Below are 22,274 nucleotides of genomic sequence, written 5' to 3'. Positions count from 1 at the left end.
ATACCTATATAATTTTTTTATATTTCCATACATTTTTCATATATTAATAAAATCAAAGTTTTAGTTTTGATGGTGCTATTACAGTGAGATCATATCAATATCACAATTTAAAAATTATAACTAATTTATACTAATAAAATGGAACAACCCTATTTGTACGTCTAAATACATAATTAAATATAAAAAATTATATTTTTTTTTTATTGTTCGACGGTGAAGCGTTGACTACTGCTGTTGTATCTACACGAATAAAATTAAGACAAGAAATAAATTATTTATTCATCACTAAGTTTGAAATCGAAAAATGTTATAAGCTACGAATAATATAATAAACACAGATGATAGTCTATACACAATTGTCCTTATATATATTATAATATTAAGTTATAGGGCTAAGAATTACAATAAAAAGTACTATGCATTATTCTTAAAATTGCTAATAAAAATTAAAATGTATTATATACATTTGTACCTACTTAAATGTTAAAGTTTGGCTTTATAATTTCTATTAATTATAACCATTGTATGTAAAGGGACATTAAGAGTATAAATATGATTTATTATTATTATTAATATAACCCTTTTATAATAAATTTACAAATAATTCAGTATTTTTTATAATTTTTCTATTAATACTGGTTTACGGATTAATCAAAACTGTGATAGATATTATTTTAATTAGTAAATTAAATTAAAATCAATTTAATTGCATATAAACTGAAAATAAATGATTAAGCCAAATCGATGTTAATTTAGAATCAAAGTTATAGCAATATAAATTACGTCATTCTCCTTTCTCGATCATTTGGATGAATCCACCACAATGAATCATGCATCTGGTCAAACTGGTGTCCAATAAAATAAAATAACACATTACCAAAATATTAACACATTTTTTCCAATAAATTAAATATATTAAACTTTGTAATATAATTTGATATGGACATATTATTGATATATATATATATATATATATATGACATATTGCATTGTATATAGAAATGTACAATCTTTCCCACCAGTTTAATAACCTACCCAGTATGTAATTTATCGTTAATTAGCTCGCTGGGTCTGTTCGTGGTTCTAACAAACGTAACAACTTTAATTAAAACGGATGTGAATTATCCTCAAAGATATAAGAGTGAAATTTATTTACAATACTTTTGTTTTATAAGTACAGCTGCATTTACTCAGGAAATATACTTATACTGTACATGTTATTTAACCTTTACTTTTATTTTAGTTTCAGTAATACCACTGCAGACGAAAAATTTGAGCTTTTTAGAGTAAAAATAGAAATGTTGGTAAAATATGAAAACTGTTTAACATAACTGTTGAACATAATCGGACCACACAAGTGTTAAAGAAAGTTTGAAATTTAATTAAATGACATGAACAAACTTCCCGTTGGCACCCAAAATACGTCAGTGGTTATAAATATTTTTCGAAAAGAAAATCTAATATATAAGTAGAATAATTAAAAACTATAATGAGTATATGTTTTTAATCTTTTTTTCTTGTAAAAAAAAAATAATCTCACCCGACTTAATAACAAACATAATATTAAAGTTTAGGTGTGTTATACCATCAATTTTTTTTCCAAACGTTTGGTAGGTATATCAGCATTTGTGGTAATGGGATAATTATTTTTGTTCTACACTGAATTTTTATGTTGGCTTAAGCCAAGTTTAAAATATAAGGTAGTAACATCCTTCCATCTTAATAACTAAATTTGTTATATTAAAATGTTTATCTTTATTTAATATAAACGTAATGTTCTTCATTCGAAAAATACTAAATTTACAGCTGTAACTTATCCCTAGGATTTTGAACAATTAAGAGTTGTATCTTAAAATGTCAAAAAGTGTTAATCATAGCGTAAACAATCTCAAATGAAGTTCATCGGTTTGGTCTGTTTATGCATCTATAAAATGCATATTATTGAGTTAAATAAAATAAATTTCATTTTTTTTTTTTTATTGATCTTTATATTATATAACTCTGCAGCAAGGGCCATTAGTTAATCTCTTAAATGTTAATTACAATTTTTATATATTTTAAATTTTATTTTTTTGTTAGTCTGTATTAATATTCTGAAATGTTTAATGAAGATATTGAATGTATAATGATAATAGTCTTTTAGGATCTTTTTTCTGTTCTCTTAATAATTCTTCTTATTTTGTATAAATTAGGCCATACCCAGCCTCACAACATATTATTATCAAACCATAGTTAAATTATTATAGCTTTAAACAGCAATAGTTATATTCCATTGATTAAAAACTGAGCATATATCATTTTTATTCTTTAAATACTAAAATATAAGTACCTATTTGATTTCAAACTAAACAAAAACAACATAAAAACAAGAAAAAATATATAAACGCAAACAGCCGTTTTTAATAAAATGTTGATTCATTTTAATTGATTTTTTAATCTAAAAGTTTATTATTCTTTTCAAATGTTATAAAGACAACGAATTCTATCTACTGCTGCTCTTTTAATTCAAGTTAAATATTTTAAGTATAAACTACAATTTTACGCTTATTGCTGTGTTGTATTTTCATGCCAATATCAAATGAATTGAAAAATAATGTATTTATCGCCTGATAATACGTAGACGGGTGATGAAATATTATTGGATATTTATACCATGTTAGTAAATGATATACCTATAACAATTCAATTTGTATAGGTTGTACAATTGACGAATTTCCGACTATGTGTGTATTATTACATAAGATGTTTATACAATATCAAGTAAAATATTCTATACATAGAATGAATAAATGACATAGTACAATACTGGAGATCGCATTTAAAATATGTGGCATTGTGGCTGTTTACTGAAGCATAATCGACGAGACTAAATTTGTCGCCGTAACATGTAAGTAGGCGAAAAGGTCATTTTAATCGTGTATAGATTTATTGAGTAAAGCTATATGCTTGAAAAATATAAATAACAATAATAAAGCTATTAAAGTTTATTAAAATGGATATTAAATAATAAATTAACGTTTAAAAATAAATTAACCCCCTGTCACATGCTCGCATAACGCTTAAGAGGTATCAACAGTGTTGAAGATTGGACATTAATTTATTTATCAAATCAATTTAAAAAAAAAAGGTTTATTTTTAGTTCATATACAACGAATGCACTGTATTGATTTTACAGTTAGTAGTTACTCAAAAATATTGCGCTAAAATAATATTATTCATTCATGAATACATTATAGACTGAATTGATATTCGATATAATTAAACCTTAATATATTGAACCCATATAAAATATAAATTTATTTCGTTGTATTAATTTTGAAAGTATATACCACTGTAAATATACCTATAGGTTTATTATATTATAAACAATTCACTAATACGATTTCAAAGTCCTATATATACGCTATAACAGTAGATAGTATGATTATAATTTATAAAACCCTTTTTGTTTTGTTTAGTGAAACATATATAACAGTATTATACGCACATCACAAACGAGAAATTGAATACTATGGTAAAAAGTTTTTAAAAATATCACTTATTACATTTTACGAAAAAAGTATTGGCTTCCAGTCACTTTCTAAGTATCAACAACTTAAACTGTAATATTATTAAGTAGGTACTATTTTACAGTGAGTTTTATTCAAAAGAGTTGTACAATATTTACTTGAAATATCATATTGCAATCCAAAAAGTTAATTTAATGTCAATATTCTTGTAAGTTTTCAATAATTGTGTTTTTATGTATTGTTAAATTTTAAGTAGCTCTTAAGTTTTCAATTCTAAAATATTTATTAAAAAAGTTGAAATAAGATTATTATTTACAAGACTGCTGGTTAAACTTAAATTTGAAAACTAAAAACACCATATTAGACAAACCCCCACCTTGCCCGTCTTATAAACGCACGACATAGCAAATTTTCGTTTAGCTGTACAAAAGTTATGTCTTTAATTAGAATAATAGAGTTAATTTACATATTATCAAAACTTAAAGGTAAAAACGTCGTGTGTTTTTTTTTTGCATCAATAACATTGTTCAATATTTTAATTTGAAAAAAGTTATGAAGCATTTTTTAAATGTGATAATTTACAAACTCATACCTCGCCTTAAAATCAAAATATCGCCAGCGAAAACGAAATAAAAAACAAATAAATTTCTGGGCATTAATTTTCATATTTAATAAATTCACTATATTGTAAAAACCAAAATTGAAATCGCAGAACGCCAAAATGACAGAGTTACAGGTTTATAAGATATATGTATATATGTATATATCACGTCCAGCTGTGCAATGCTTGAATATAATGTACCTACAGTTATTATTATGATTTATCAATATTATATACCTCTTATGTTGTAACGATCGCACAATTATGGTTTAATTTATTGTTCGCAATACTGGTATAATTATTATTTTTAAAGCTAATTTGCATGTCTTCAGTCATATATTGAGCTCTGAATTCATCGATTTAATAGCTATATAATTTACAATCAGGAAGTGCAAATAAACACTTGCCTCGTGAAAATTAGATCGTTAATTAACGGCTTTATAATAACAGCTATAACTATAATATACATTAATCACTAAATTCAAAATGATTATAAAATATCAACCGTAGGGACACGAACATCATGTAAAAATACACAAATATGGCGTAATATATGAGATTATGTGTTAATATTATTTCTATTATTTTAATCGACGAACACTGCACAACCGCGCAGTGTATCATATACAATGACTGCTGACCAGTATTGGAATTTTATACATTTTTATATAGGTAAAGTTTATGATAAAATGGCAAAAAAATCATCTAGACAATGATAAAAGATGACAATAATAAAATTGATCTATATAAATTATTATTAAAAATATCTTTTTAAGAACATACCTTACCTTACTAATATTTTGAATATGGTTCACAGACATTAAGTTTAAATTAAAGTTTGTAATGGAAATTAGGGAAAAGTATAAATTAATAATACATTTGTAAAATTAAATATTTTATTCATTTAAGTTATAATGATATAATATCAAATAAATGAACACTGCTTGATGTTAAATATTATTATTATATTTATTATGTACAAATGTAAAAATATTTTTACCATTTATACAATTATTGTTTTTACTCGTTAAGATAAATTTATTTAGATGGGTAAAATTTTACTTTAGATACTTAAATTGATAATTGGCAACTATTTATTTAGATAAATTTATCGAAATTAGTCTCAAAACTGCTTCTAACCGAAATAATAATAATATTATTGACCATTACAGTTGTGATAAGGGAATAAAGTTTAAAGTTTAACTCAAAATTTTCTCGAAACCAACTAGGGTATAAAATCAGAGGCTAACATTTTAGCCTGTCGAACAGCATTTTTTTTAAATATCGTAAAATGTATAAAGATGAATTTGGGCCTGACCACACTATGGCGGCGTGGTCGAAACCACGTTTGGTGTACACGAATCATTTATTGGCGCGGTCAATTTCAATTTATTTATCAGTTTCAACGATTGACGAATATCACAACCATGTTGGGTTGTAACTGTATTGTTTTATTTCAATCGGTTGTTTTGTGTCGTTCGTTCGTTAATCATATTATCGACTTACAATATAAATTACACTCCACTGACTAGAATTGTTATTAGCCATTGCTACGGTTGTTGCGATAGGTACGAAAATAAACTTAAGCCAAAATATATACCATATTATTATCGTGACCAACGAACAACGATTTTTTTTTGAAATATAGTAAAACGTACGAACAAAAATGAAAGGAAATTTGTATTCATATCAATACCGATCGGCGTATATTGTGATTTCAGATTATTTCGTTATAATAATATATGGTTTGCATATTATATACGTTATTAAACACCCTCACGGTAATTGGAGACTGTATTGTTTTTTTTTTCTGTCGACTGTTTTGTATCGTTCGTCCGTTAATTATATCGTAATAATATAATAATATTAACCTCGTACAACTGCGTGTGGCATGCGTTTAACACAGCTATGTTTTATGTTTAATTAATGATAGCACCTATTATATGAATTCAAACAAAATCGGAGAAATTATAAAACAGGCTCGAGCGAGTCCTTGACAAACGTTTTCCGGCAAACTGAAAGTGAACGATTAAAAAGGACGCATACAGCCCCTCAGGACATACGTAAAACAAAATAGTATGGTAATATTCAAGTTTAATAAATATTTTACACTACAATAATTAGGACCTGAACATATTTTTTATTATTACTTAAATCTCTTACTGACAGTAAATAAAAAGACCTGTATTTTTTAATTTTTATTAAAAATTAAAATTGACCGAGTTATCAAACTTAAAGTGTTACGCGTACGTTTATAATGGGGCGTGGCCTACGCTTGACGTCAATATCCAGCTAGTATAGTTTTGCCTCTTAGTGGTCGCACTTATAAGAATCTTGTTGGTCGTCGCGCCTTGGCGTTTAATTTCTTTATTTAAAGATTTGAATTGTTATTTTGTATATTATATAATTATATAATCTTTATATATATATATATATATATATATATATATATATATTATAGATTATAAATATAATTTTTATTTTAAGTTTTGATATATATTATTATGCAAAGCACAAGCCAAGGAATTTACATAGATATAGTTATTCGAGAAAATGTATAACTATTGTGGTTATATTATCACAGCTTGTATAGTTTAATATGATGCATATACAGCACAAATGTTAAGAAATAAGTTAAATACAGAGAAATGTTTATCATGCACCAGTTATGCTTACTTAATAATTTTTTTTTAAAACTAGGCAGAATGTGCTTTAAAATAGTTAGAAAAATTTAGGTTGCTTTATATTAAAATTGATAATAGAAAACTAGAAACTATTAGATAGTTCACAGTGAAAAAAATAATCAAGTGTCTCGTTGTATCTACAATATAAATATCAAGTACAACTATATTATTACTTTATGATTATAACATTTACTAATATTATATTCGGGCGTATTATTTACTTCTGCTTCAACCAAATCACGCCTTGCTCTTTTTTTATAGACAACTCTAGTTGGTAGTGTGTTGGTAATTTGTTTACGGTCTATCTGGCAGTCAAACTTATGGGGAATAACATTTGGCTTTAGTTTAAGGTGTTTCACATTAGATGGGCCCATGATTTTAAGTCAAATATAGTTGACTAAATCATCTTCTAGCTATAATAAAGAAAATAAAGTAACTAATAATATAAGTAACTATATAGAAATAATTTTTTAAATAAGTTGCATTTGTATTATGTAAATTGTATTTTGTCCATTGAGATTAAGAAAATTATTTACTAGTAAATAAGTAATAGGTAGGTACTTACGGAATTGTTCATGAAAAAAATATATTATAAGTTCATTAAGAATAAGGTATATACTTACATTAAAGTGATCTTAACAACAGTAATAATGATTATTAGCTCTTCTAGCAACTTTACACCATAATATTCTTTTTTTTCTCTTTAGGCACTGATAGAAATAATTTGTCTGGTGTTTTAGTAGCTGTACTTTCACATTTTGGTACATAACAATATTTATACGTACTTTTTTTCTCGGACATAGTGTATTATAATATTATATAATATATGAGAAGTTCAAAAGTATAACGTAGAATAGTACAAACCACACTACCATAGGCTGTAGTAGATCAGATCTACAGATGACAGACGACAACCGACAGTTTGAAATAAAACCAATAGTAAATTAATGATAATACATAATAACATTTGCTGTATACTGATAACATCAAGTCATAACAAAAATATTAGTTTTTTATTTTTATTTTTCATTTCAATATTATTTATTTATGCAAGTATTTTAAGGCGTATTTTTAATTGGAAACAATAAATGCAATCATATGAATAATCATACTTATTAAATAACTCGTATTTTGTAAAAGCGTATAAATATTACCCAGATTACCCTAGAATAATATTACTCCGTAAACCATATAAGCATAGAACAATATAAACCCGTTTCACGTTTTATGAGACGATTTCCCGCGCGAAATATCCTGGATTATGACGTCATGGTCAAAGTGCCGCAATATTTACGGATTCAAAAATGATATGCTCCGCCCTTACCTTGATTCCGTAATAACTCAAGTACAACATTATATCTAATTTTTTTTTCTTCACACATATTATATTTAATTACTCATCATGAATAACTGCCTTGCAAGTTTAATCAATATATAAATTATAGTTCAGGTCCTAATTCTGCGCGTATTGCATCAGAATATGTTGCAATCAAAAATATTAAACTGCATCAGAAAATAATGACACACGTCTTTTGGTCTATTGACCAAAACTTCAAAATGGCACGATTAAACACACAGATTTAGACTTTTAGACAACTTTTGTTTTTTTAAATAAATTAATGTAATATCATTATTGTATACTTCATATACTCTATTGACAATATTATACTATTGTATAACATTAGTATAATATTAATATAATATAATGATTACATTTATATAGTAACCCTAGCAAGTAAGTGCCTGCGAGTAGTTCAATTAAACCTGCTTAATATAGCAAATCGATGTTCAATCTTGTAAGATCGATGAAAATGTATTAACTAATACAAAAATTACATTATTACCTGTAATTTTTTCAAGAATTTGTGGATTTTTCAAAGTTACAACGTATTAGTGTATTTTAAAATATTTAAAAAACCAATTAGATAGTTATAGAAGCTTTATCAAAGTATTATGTTAACCGTTCATTTTTTGATTTCATATTATGTTTGATCGCTTGATTTTACAGAAAACCCACATCTTGTACTCGTATAAGCTATTCGGGTGTAAACAACTGTTTTAAATATAGTTCATGTACTCTGTACACACAATAAAACTTTTAAATTGATTTTTTTAAGACCGCCTGTTATTTGGTAGGTGGGTAATAGGTATTATACCGACGCCATAAATATTAACAAGACTGTCAGGTTTTCGATTTCAGTTTTAATTTAAATATGTTTTTAATTAGTCTGATGGTTGATAGGTAGGAATATATTCTGTTATTATGATGGGATGTTTAGTTTCAACCACTTAAGATTTATACAATTGATTATTTTAAACAATATTTCACGATGACTTATTACTTATGCTCTCATTAGTATTTTTATTTATAATACGATTGAAGTGCACCAATAACTGTTAATATTGTTATTAATTAATTAATATGCTTTTATATAATATAATATATAATTCTAACACAGTCACTAGTAATAAAAATATGTAAACTGCATATTCCACGAAGTAAAATTGTAATGTATTTTCAATTTTATATTGTGATAAAGTTGTATTGTGAATAGCGGATTATAAGTTTGGTACTCAACATGTTACTCAAATGCAGAATTAACAATTTAATAATTCGTTCGTTCCCGTAGAAATAATATTTTATACATTTATAATGAACGAGTTTTTAAGCCAGGTGTGTCTACGGCGTGAAATGACGTTTAAATGTGAAAAATTAAACAAACGTGCTGACTTCTCGATTTGAAAATGTGATCCGATAAAATGTTTAAAGTTAAGACCTTTAGACCTTAGAGCTAAATCTACTGTGTCGTTTTAATTTTTATTTTGCTCTCTAGTTTCCGTCCAAATGTGAAAACCCGACCTTTACATTTCCGGGGATAAAATACCTAAGCCTATTTTTTTATTTTCCGACTACCGAGACTGCAAACATTTCCATTCCGGTTTGCGGGATCCCCTGCAGGTATCGTAATTGTTTTTTCTCGAAAACATTGCAGTATACTGCTATAAGACGTTTGAAGCTCTGACTTTTGTGGTCGATTAATTTGGTTGAGCAACCCGTCGCGGAGTGGTCGATTCCTGGGGGTGGCTTAATGCGACGTTTAGACAAATTTTCTGACGATATCGTTAACTTGCGACTATCCGCAGTGTTTTTGGAAATCGAACGAGTCAATGGTGAGTAACGAAAATCCACTAGTTAAGCTCAAAAACCAAGTGTCTAGAGTGCGCTGGTGAGAAAGTAAGGAGAAAAAAAACCGTGTACACACACACAACGCACTGCAGAGAAAGAAATTTTATAAAAACCGATAGTCTCGACCACTACGACTACCACACTTGAAAGGGGAAAAAAACATGCGAACACTTTGCCAGAGTTAATGAGCTCATAAAACTTTTAACGACTACCTCGTTGGAAGTATAACAAATCATTAAAAACGAATGTGTGGGCAAGCAAACGCGCACATAATATCAGCAGCGTGTAGGTCAAAATCAACAACACTATATTATAATATAATGACTGATAACAATATTTTAAAATGTGATAAATAATAAAACATAATAAATGTAGTATAATATAGACACAAGGACTTATTGTAAAGCAATTAGGTACGTGATCATGACCAGAAAATATTATTTTTTAATGTCAGTGGTTTCGGTTTTTTTTTCAAATGGTAGACAACGTTTCTTTCGTGAGTATATTATTACAATGTGTATTCTGTGGCTTGCATTACTTAATGTTATTGCCTTATAATAATTGAGAGTCTGAAGTAGGTAAGTATATAATGATTAATAATATTTCGTAAAGATACATTTTATATTTTAGGAAAGTAATAATAATATTTTTTATGTGTTCAATGTCCCGATATAAATTACGATAAAAAATTCGCAAAATCATTTTAATAGTGGGTAATTAAATTACTTTTAGTAGTTATATTATTATAATATTATGTACGTTGATGGCTTATTGTTTTATTACATTATCAGTATCATACGATGTAGTTTTATTGAGTGAAACGTCGTTTTAAATTATTTACAAATACATTTGCATAATTTTTATCATTTGTAAACGAACGAATATGTTTATTAATTTTCACATCTATAAATAATTCAGAATCAAAAAAAATACATCATAATATGCTGGTAATGTGGATATTTATTATAGTTATTTAATTGGTAATATTAGGTAGATATTGGCTTAAATTATATTGTTAAGTTTACACCAGTTTTTACAGCTACGACAAACTAACATGCAATTATATTTTATATATATAATTGAAATAACACATATATTAAATTACATTAATACTATAGTAATATAATATAATATTACTATAATATTTATTATAATTTTTATTCTATAATCAATGGTGATAGCAATTAATTCTATAATTTACTCGAGATAAATAATATTATACCTAATGAGAAAATATATTTTAGTGTAAATATAATGCTATAATGTTATAATGTTTAATGCATTTTTTGAATTATTTATTATAACTACTACTGAAAAGGTTTAATAATATTCAATTTTTCTGGGGTAAAAAAAAAAGAACCGAAAGGTACAAGCCTCTCCGCTAATACTATCAGCTGGGAATTTATTTCCAGCTTCTCAATCTGAAATAAGGAAGTGTAATTGCGTCATTGGATTTTAATCTGACTATATAGCCCGAAGGGGTGAATAAAAATCTCTCTTAGATTTATAGTTATTTTATTAATTATGCAGCAAGTCTTAGCAAATCTCCAGAAAAAAAAATAGCATATCCTCTTGGTTATATTGAACACGCGACAAAATACGAGCGATCGTATTATAATATTATGTATAATATATAAAGTGAACTGTGAACAAAAAAATGCTTTAGAGACTTTAGAGCAATGTTTCTAATTGAACGACAGTAATCCATTATAGTGACTGCAGAGACGAACTGTGATAAAAACCTTTTGTTCAGTTGCCGGCCAGACATTGTTTTTAGGTCCGGATATCCGTACACGCAAAACATTAAAAGAAAAAGAAAAACCTGCAACCGGAACAAAAAGATAACTTTTCATTAAATAGATTTATTTATATATTAATATATTATGTAGGTACACAATATTGATGTTTGTATTATGTACCCCAAAATAAAATTATTCGAACAATTGATTAGGAATCATTCAATTATCTTTATGGTATTATACGTGATCACTTCACAATTTTTGTCAATCATCTTTTATACCAACGAAATATAGTAATTACCCAACAATAATGTAAGTTCTCTTTTTACGAAGAAATATTATTATTATTTTATCTTGTGCAATATTATTTTATCACAAAATTTCAATGATGATTAATTATTAGGTATCGAGCTATTTAAATTTCTCAAAAGTTTTAAAACCTCGTAAAATTATTTTTCTAGAAAAACTTAATTTTTGTCTACAAATTAAATTTAACAAGTTAATTACCATGGTTTTTTTTAATGCTTATAACATGTCGCCAAGTTGTATCATTTCTGGTACACGGCTGAACATCATTATCGAGCCACATGTACCATTTAATGCACCTACATTCGATTCATCGACATTATAGTAACCCTGTGTGCCAAAACGGGTACACTTAAATGCGATATTCCTATGAGTGATGTTTGTGTGCTCTCCTAATAATGTTTTGGTAAAAATATAGCTTAGTACGTTTAAAAAAAAATTTATATTTTTTTCATAATTTTACTTATTCAATTTTGAAATATTTGAAATTCAAAACTTTTAATTATTGTGTCACGAGCGCAATTTCGATAAAATTACAACGAGCGTGCAACAGTTTGAAGTTGTTCGATATAATTAATACTATTCAAACATACCTTAGTTAGTAGGTATTATCACTTAAGAACGAATCGATATAAAAAATAACAATAATCATTGTTATTCATTTGGCCCTGGAAGACGATGCTACAAAAATATTATATTGCATATAATATATTATTTTAAAAGCACGATTATTGGAATAATGCTCTTGTCTGTTCGTGCGTTTCTATTGGACTTAAGTGGACGGAGGTGCGGGGTGTATGCTCACAATTTTCCGTCGAAAGTGTAGAATACAATATACTCTCTGAGATCTTTTTCAAACAAACGCTAGTAACTGAATTACTGATTTATCGGTGTAATTTGTCGTGCCGGAGATTGTTCGGCGCTCAGTAGCAGCAGCATTGTCGTATACCGGCAGGAAGTTTGTTTGTGCACTAATTTCGTTGATATTTTCCCATAGCCGGAATTTATATAAATGTGCGTGTGTGTGTGTGTGTGTGTGTGTGTGTGTGTGTGTGTGTGTGTGTGTGTGTGATAATCGTTAAGTATACCTTACAAACAGAAGCAGCAGCAGATGCGATACAAAAGTGAAAAACGAAAACTGTTTATTCGGAATCCGAGCATCTGCTGCTGCTACAGGTGTGGTATAGATATATACAACATCGGTACATCCTTCCTTGCAGCTATTTCGTTATAATATTATAACCAGCAGTCTTGGTAAGATTTTACAACACATATTTTTACTATTACTTTATCCTGCATCGCAGGGATGTAGGCCCTATCGTTTTTTTTTTTCCATTCCCCGGCGGTTTCCGGCCCAGTCTAAACAGGATAAAAGCACGTAATACACGACGATTTTTAGAAATTATGACGTCAGCGTGTATGTGGCGTATTTGCTGCAGATTTAAATGATTCGTGCTATATTATATTATTACGGATTTGCCGTTATAATACAGTCGACGACGGTGGTTAGAAGATCGAAAACAACGTTAAACGACCAGGGAAATGTTTTATTCGTATTATTACTAACAGTAGTTCGATTAGGTCTAATTATTCTAAGCATCTAAGCTATCATAGTAACGAAATAATTCACGACCATTTTTTTTTTCATATAAATTATTATACAGCAAGTCGCATTCGTGCAATAAGGGTGGCGTTGTGGCTTAGCACACCGATGTATGCGTAGCCCTCACATTTTTTTAAATTATATTTTAGTTTATGATTATCAGGATCTGTGGTGCTGAAACAAGTTGCGCCTATGATAGATAGATATGTCGTAAAATTAACTTAAAATTCTTTAATTTTAAGAGTTAAGTCATTTTTATACTCATCTATATTATGTATTTATATGTATTGTTATTTATTGACTATGTAATTGTGTATTATGAGTCTATAACTCACTTTGTAAAAAAAAAAAAATAATAATAATAATTCGGACGCTTATATTTTGTTAAACGTCCAATTATTCTAGCTTCATACAAACTGTTAACATTTTCAAGTATAATTTTCATTACACTATATTCATTTATACGACTAACTGCATTTATATTTTATGTCATTATTAAAATTAGATTTCATTAATAATGCGAACTAATAACTTGTTACTCGGTGGTTTTCATAATATTCAATTGTAGACACAAATTTCGAAATAATCATTCGAAATACCATTATAATAAAGATTATTACGAGTATTAATTAAGTTTATAAATTTTAACTTTTCCGCGTATAAACTTCTCTTTTGATGCCATCCAATTATATATTGTATTGAAGGCTTAAAAAATCTAATAACGCCAATATTATTATTCCAAAATAATAATTATCATTATGTGCGATATTATGTGAAATCACGTAAAAATTTTTTTGTGTAAACACGTTAAAATTGTTAAAATATGTATTATTGTGTTCATACAATAATATCATCTTCTATATCTACATAAAAATAACATTTTAGTATTCCTTGTACTATATACCCTTATATTACATTACATCAACAAAATATATTTATTTTTTAATTCCGATACGGTTAATGATTAAATTGTAAAATTGTTAATTTTTAATTTTTTAAATAATTTAAATGAAAAAAAGTTTTTTTGAAACTATACTAAAACTTAATTAAACCTTTTCACTCAGCAGGTAATGGGATATTTAATTTATTAAAACAATATTTCAAGCTACATTGTTTAAAAAGGTTTTTATGTGAAAAAAAATTTATGAAATTGAATACAAACATTTCCTTATTTAGTCATTTTTTTTATTTATTAAACTTTACCAATTAAAATCCGATGACAACATGGGCACCAGGAGTTATACAAATATATTATGGCCGTATACATAGGTAGCGAAATTATAATATAATAATACATAAATAAAATATACTTTGACTATATAATAGCTATAATATGTGTGTCATTATAATACTAGACAATGTATTATGATGCATGATCACTCCCTTTTTTATTTAATATAGAAATGTATTCAAACTCAGTCTTTTGGAATTTTTGAGGACCATATTTTTATAGTTTAGAATTATGCACCATCGACATAGTGTCCTGTGGTGGTATAAATTAATTTTTTTACTCTAAATTCATGAATTTATCGAAAACTTCCATGTATCTACATATATCTAAATAAAACTAAGGTGTATACTCAAGACCAAGACCAAGATTTTGAAAGTCTTGGTATTGTTTTGGTCATCACTAATTAATTTATGTCTACGTAATATGATCAAACTTCTTTCACAATATCTAACATATTATTATTGTGACCTTATCAAACGTTTTTAAATGCTGGTTAATATTTTACTGTCTTGGGAAATAATAACGAATAGTGCTTTCGAACCAAATTTATAGATAAACGTACGACTTTAATGAAGTCAGTTATTATTTCATTGACTGCTGCACTAGTTATGCGATGCATTTGATTTGTTTTTTTATTCCGACGCTTTTACTGCAACTAAGGTCCAACGAATTTCGGCAAAATTAATTTTATCAGTTGATAGTTTTTACGTATACATATTAGACATATGAGATGTTTGTGCATGGTTTCACTAAGTACTAGCTACTGAGGCAAGTTTTGCTGTAATATCCTCAGAGGATGCAAACTATTTTTCATTTCGAGACAGTTTATTTGTAGAGCTTGGAAGTTATATAACCATCAAAGTCGCTATTTATAATGACTTTGATGGTTTTATTGGGGTTTTATATCAACATTGCCAGTTGGTAGCCCAAATTTTACCGAGTAGGTACGTATGGAATAAATGCAATATAATACCTATTATTATAGGAGTTGTATTAGAACGTCAACACTTAAATGCTGTGTGATTGTTTAATATTCATTATTTGATTAAAATGTATTTGACTGAATTGTACACAAGCTTTTCTGAATAATGACGCTTTGTATTAAAATTTAAAAGCAAACCAACGAGTTATCTGCGTTTGTTGACCAGACAAACACGACCAGAAACACCAATTTTGATTTTACATCGTGTGTTTAATATTGTGTCTGTCATCATCGCCATCGGAACAGACAAATTCAACTTATATCTAGTTGATGCTTTTAAGGGATCAAAAGTAAGACGCGCACTGCACTTAACAAAATAATCGGAAAAACGGTTTGTTTTGTTATAGTTAAAAAGTGAATAGGCTTACCGATTGAAATTTGTTGTAAAATATTTAGAATTGCATTTTCTAGATATTAAACAATTTTTTTTAAATATGTTTTATCTCTTAGCGTTAATTCACCACATTTTAAACTTCAGATTTTTTTTTGATTAGAGCTATATTATTTTACCTAATCATTACTTGAGTTGATAACATTTTTGTTTTTAGGCCAAAATATTTTTTGAAAATTTAATTACGCATCACTCATTATATATATATATTTAATGAATATTGTACTCTTTCCGACGTTTGAAAGTCACAGATATTCTGGCATAACTCATATTCCTATGATTAATAGACAAATATATTATCATGAATAACTTATATATTAAAATATGTTCTTAAAATAGTATAATCTACAGAGGGCAGACGACACCGTTTCTGGTCAGGTTCTTTTGTCGTATGTTACAATTAAATGAATATACTTACAAGTTACAGTGATGGCCTCCGTATGGCTAGATACACTTGATAATTACCACATGACTTGGCCAGTTTTAATTTATTCAAATTCCGTTGATACATGTTTATACTTCGGTTGTTTGCTACGTATGGAGTATGCAAAGCTTAGGCGGATCAAAGCGAGTTAAGTTAAAAACTAAGTTTTTTATTCAGATCATACGGTGACCACTGTGTCATACGGCGAAAAGCGAATTACGAGGCGTATATGTTTAGTAAATTGAAAACCATGAGTGAACACACAAATAAAAACTTCCGCTTTTTGTATTCGTGTTGGCAATAGTACACAACGGCAGTTCAGCAATGACAATGAGTAAATACTCTGAGTATGTTATTATCACTTCGTGGTAGACATAGGTATACATGATATAGGTTGTCAAATACCTCATTTGTTGGTTTTATTCATTTTCATTTTCATTTTCTCCAGATCACACATTCGGACCGATCGATACGTACTTAACTACCAAACGTTCTGTAAACAGTGCTACTGCCTTGAACAATTAACCGCCGATTCGTAGTGCGAAAATAAATATAAATAACAAAACACTGGTCCGTAATCTCAACTTCCTGCACTGTATATATATAATTTAATCGTTTTCCAGGACAGAGAGAGAGAGAGAGAGAGAGAGAGAGAGAGAGAGAGAGAGAGAGCTACCCAAGGGGCTGTGACAATGGTGACGATGACAACTACTAGAAAAGTTTGGCACGTAGTTGCGTGGAGGAGAGAGAAGAGAAAATCGTTTCTCTAAGACGTTTTCAATTTCGATATAGTAATTGAAAAAAAAAAACAGGAGAACTTTTCCATTTTTCAAAATTGCGATGACAATAATGCGCCGACATTGAGTTTTTTATTCTCTTTATATCGCTTAATTGCCGACGTCATCGTCGCCGTTTATGATGTGATGAAAAAATGATTTTTTTTTTCGTAATGATGTATCAAACTTTACAAAAAAAAAACGTTGCGGACAAAGAACGTTCACTTTACACATTATACATTGAACAGTGTGGATGGCTTAAAATAGACAGTAACACAGTGTGGACACGTTAAAATATCGATTTGTTTTTAGATTATATAACCATTATAGTTATATTGATATCGTATTTTGATTTGCCGTTGATTCCGCCAAAAGTATCAAAAATATCAAATAATATTACAAAAATCTACAATCATTTATTATTGTTTTATAATCATTCTTATAAATTTGTGTACAATTATTTGCACGTTCTGTCGATTTATTTCTTCAAATGTATGGAAGTAATAATCATATTTGCTGAACGACAATCGATATATATAAAAATATTTAAGAAATAAACGATTTATATGCAACAAATCAATTTACGAGATATGGTGACTTGTTTTAAGTGAACCTTATTTGTTATTACAGCATATATATATATTATTTATTCGATCGTTGTGGAAATCGAAACGTTTAGTCCTATACGAAATAAAGATGACGAGAGGAAATGTATTTGTAAATGTTACATCTCAAAGGAAACCTTTTTAGGGTACCTACACATTGATATTGGTCAGTATTACATTTCGCTGTTTACTGAAAAGCTATTAAAACATTACAGAATGTCTGAATTGTAAACAACTGCGTCCTATATAGTTATTAAAGTTGAACGTTTATTTCTCCCTAAGCATTAATAATTCTTTTGATTGTAAATAATAATAATAATGATAAAAAAAATCAAAGTGGATTGAAAGAAAGCAAAAAATACAGGTTTGTTATTAAAAAATTAAAATTAAAAAAAACTGTATTTCGCTAATGAAAAATAAAATACATTGAATTGAAAAATCTGGCGAGCTATATACGCACCAGACTCGTTTTTTTATAATTCCGTACGCAAATTATTCCGTTTATTTTAACGCTTTGCGCCTGGTGTTGAATTTATTCTAGAACGTAAAATGAAATGTGCAAATTAAACAATTTATAAAAGATTAACGAAATTGAGTTTAATTTGAGCGATAAGTTATTAAAAATTAAGGTGTCGAATGTGAAAGTATTTCTGAGGAATTCCGATATAACAGAAGAACAACCTTTTAAAGAAATGTCTAGGAAGACAGTAAAGTTGGACAATTGTCGACCGTTCGAGGTACCCACTTATTTGTTGATGTTTATTAATTTTTACCTACTCCGAGTTATTTCATGTCTTATAACATATTATACGTTGTTAAATAATTTTAAAATTGAAAATTCACTTCTTTGTTACTTGAATTCTTGGTAAAATAAGTATATATAGATATGTATTTTTTTTACCTTATCAGTCATCAACCATCTGAATCGATTTTCATTGTTCACAAAAATTAAATCGTATCAATGTGGAACTATAAAATTAACTTATCTATTTTCTTTAAGTTCTAATATTTCGGTTGAGTAAAATTTACAGTGCCAAATATTATAGTATTATTAATTCTCAATATATTTTATTTTATTTCACCTAATTATAATCAAAATAGAAAATACATATACTAAAAATAATAAGTTTTTGATTTTAAATTCAGGTACATTGAGAATGAATTTAAATTGCGTATTTTACTTAAAATGTATATGAACAATTTTACTCAATTCCTTTATAAGACTGACTCCGAGAAATATAATAGATCATCAAGCAGGATGCAATACGTTTTGTCCGGTCGGAAACATAAATTAATAGTGAAAATTGCAATCATAATTTAAACTAATTATGTACACGGAAAATTATCATCGTTATGTATACAATTGTTACCCTACAATATTGTATTTTACGTTAATTTTTGGTTTCATAATGTTATTATAAATATAGCTATCAAATATGGTCGTTGTTGTATGTATATTTATTATGCATCATAGTTTTAAATGAATTATAACACAAACGCTAAATCACAACATGTAACATTATTAACCTCACAATAATAATATTGAGAAATAAGCGTTATGTGCGTATCTCGATCAATACGACTCTATAGGTGACTCATATCACAACCTGAGTATCTTATAGTATAAGTGATATAGGTCAATGTTTTTTTTAAAAGTTTTTCGTGGGGGAGGGAAAGGCCCACATAATTTTCCCGTCTCGTTGTTGTAGGTTACATTTATGAATATATTACAAAAAAAGCGGAGAAGTGGGTACCACTCTGCTGTATATTAGGAGGTGGGGTGGACCTCTGACTAGGGTAGGTTAAATTTGAATGCAATGATAGGTATCATTGTATACGAAAAACGATTCTGAACGGAGATGATTTGTTAGTTTAGGATATATTATATTTAAATATTGTCATGTATTCTATTTTGAAACAAATATTTTATTTTTCAATTAGGACGCATTTTTGCATAAGACATTGTTAATCAATTTTTCCAAAAACATTGCGTGTAGTTATCATAATTAATAATGCCTTATATTATATGATAGATATACATATATCTGGTTTGAGGATAAATCGTTTCGTTACGCAATTTCATAAAAATTTAAAACTCAAACGCTCAAAACATTTTTCCTATATAATGACATTTCAAAATTTTTCTATAGCTATTTAAAGCAAAACTTATGGAAAACTTATTGTTGAATTTTTTTACCCTCGATATAAATACAAACAATTTTATGAATTTTGAACTACAAAATAATTTGCAAATATTCATGGTTTTGACAATTTTTTGTCAATATTTGAACTTCAAATGCTAATAAAAAAAAATTGTGCCTATGTATTCTTAAAATTTTTTAATCGCTATAAAAATAACTTATGAGAAACTTAGTATTAAATTTTCAAGTATTTTTATTGGGCCAAAAAATTTTAACAACACTTCAAAAAGAATTTTTCAGAAAAATTGAAAATTTCAGTTGTCTATAAATATGTCAAAAAAAGTCAAAATATTTTGAAAATTAAATCATGTAATAAAAATGCCAATTTAAATAACTGGTAAAATTTTTAAGTATCTACGACTTATACTTTTTGAATATTTACAAATATTTAAAATCGTTATCGTTACTCTATTTCGTAAAAATTTAAAATTCAAACACACTTAAAATATTTCCTATAATGAAGCTTCAAGTTTCCTCTATAGCTACTTGAAGGAAAGCTTATGACAAACTTAGTGTTGTATTTTTAATCCTTAGTTATAAACACGAACAATTTTATGATTTTCCAACTTCAAAATTACTTGCAAACTTTCGCGTTTTCGACAGATTTCCGTAAAAATTTAAACTAAAAACGCTTATAAAAAAAAATTGTGACTAATGATTTTTAATATTTTTTTAGATGCAATAAAAACAACTCATAGGGACCTTGTATTAAATTTTCAAGTTTTTTTGGTCATCCAAATTTTTTTTACCGACACTTCAAAAAAAAATTCTCAAAATATCGAAAATTTCAGTGGTCTATAAATAACTAAAAAAAAGTCAAAATATTTTGAAAATTTAACTGTATATAGATAACATAAAGATATATCATATCATATAGATAGATATATCATAAACATTTGGTGAAAATTTCAAGTATTTACAGTGATTAGTTTTTGAATTACAACCATATAAAAAAATCGATTTGGTCGAAAATTGGTTTTGCGTAAAAATTCCCGTTTTTCTGTCACTTTTTTTTTGTTTTTCTCGATTTTTTATTTATATTTACGATATTTACTTTTGACCTGTATTTATAATGCACCAAGGATATTCACTTTTACATCGAAAATCATCCCCAACGTTTGAAATTGAAACATAATTTCGACTAGTTATGCTGTACACAGACACAAAAAAAAAAAACACACATCATTGTAAAATCAATACATTCATCACTCCATTCACTCCGTTCAGAATCTAAAAGGTGGTGAGCATGTTGTGTAAATCACCCTATATATTCCATTTAATAGCTTACTTATAATATATTATGAATGATATGAAGTGACTATTATCGTCACAATAATAACTACCCTTAATAATATTAATTATATAATATTGCTATATTATATTATATTATTATGTCACACGACTATTTTACCACGGTTTGCCGTTAATACGATAAATTCTTTATAAGCGTCGCAGAGGCGTAAATAATTTACCGAGAACCTATGAATGAGTTATGATAATACAGGAGAAAATGGTGTGGGTCTTACTACCTTAACGAACCACTTGGTACGTAATCCTGGGGAAACTTGCAGTGGCGTTGTCGGGCCAGAGACCAGAGTTGATAATATAATATGATGGAGCCTCGTTCAGAGATTCGTTTCACCGACGTTTCGACGCACGGAACAAGGCAATAAATTATTTATACTCGTTTAATGTACCTATATATTATAATCCGTAATACGGATATACCGAGTAAGGGGAGTAGTTATTGATACGCAAGGGTGCGCTTTCGCATATCCCGCATTTGCTCTTAATATTTTTCACAGATTTCTTATTATTTAATATAATATTTTGGACATTTTTAATTTTATTGAAAATTCTTAAAGTACCTACTGCTTTTAATATTAACTGTTTTAAATTATCTTCTGAATTTCGTTTATGAATGGCATTCCCAGTTCTGACGAACGATTATAACACCAATAAAGATATTTGTGTATGATTGTTGTGCAACGATCGTATTACAAAGGTACAAAACACCTCGAATACCTCACAATTC

General features: G+C 27.6%; 1 protein-coding gene across 13 annotated transcripts in view; it reads left to right on the top strand.

Annotated features, from left to right (window-relative positions):
• cac (calcium voltage-gated channel subunit cacophony) overlaps positions 1-22,274 on the top strand; it is a 277,952-nt gene that overhangs the window by 44,008 nt on the left and 211,670 nt on the right. The gene's annotated exons all lie outside the window — the stretch shown is intronic.

Source organism: Diuraphis noxia, unplaced genomic scaffold, assembly GCF_037042655.1.
Source record: "Diuraphis noxia isolate RWA-SAM2 unplaced genomic scaffold, SU_Dnox_SAM2 contig0003, whole genome shotgun sequence".
Taxonomy (NCBI): domain Eukaryota; kingdom Metazoa; phylum Arthropoda; class Insecta; order Hemiptera; family Aphididae; genus Diuraphis; species Diuraphis noxia.
The sequence above is the reverse complement of the archived record's forward strand: the minus strand, read 5'-3'. Positions and strand labels throughout refer to the sequence as shown.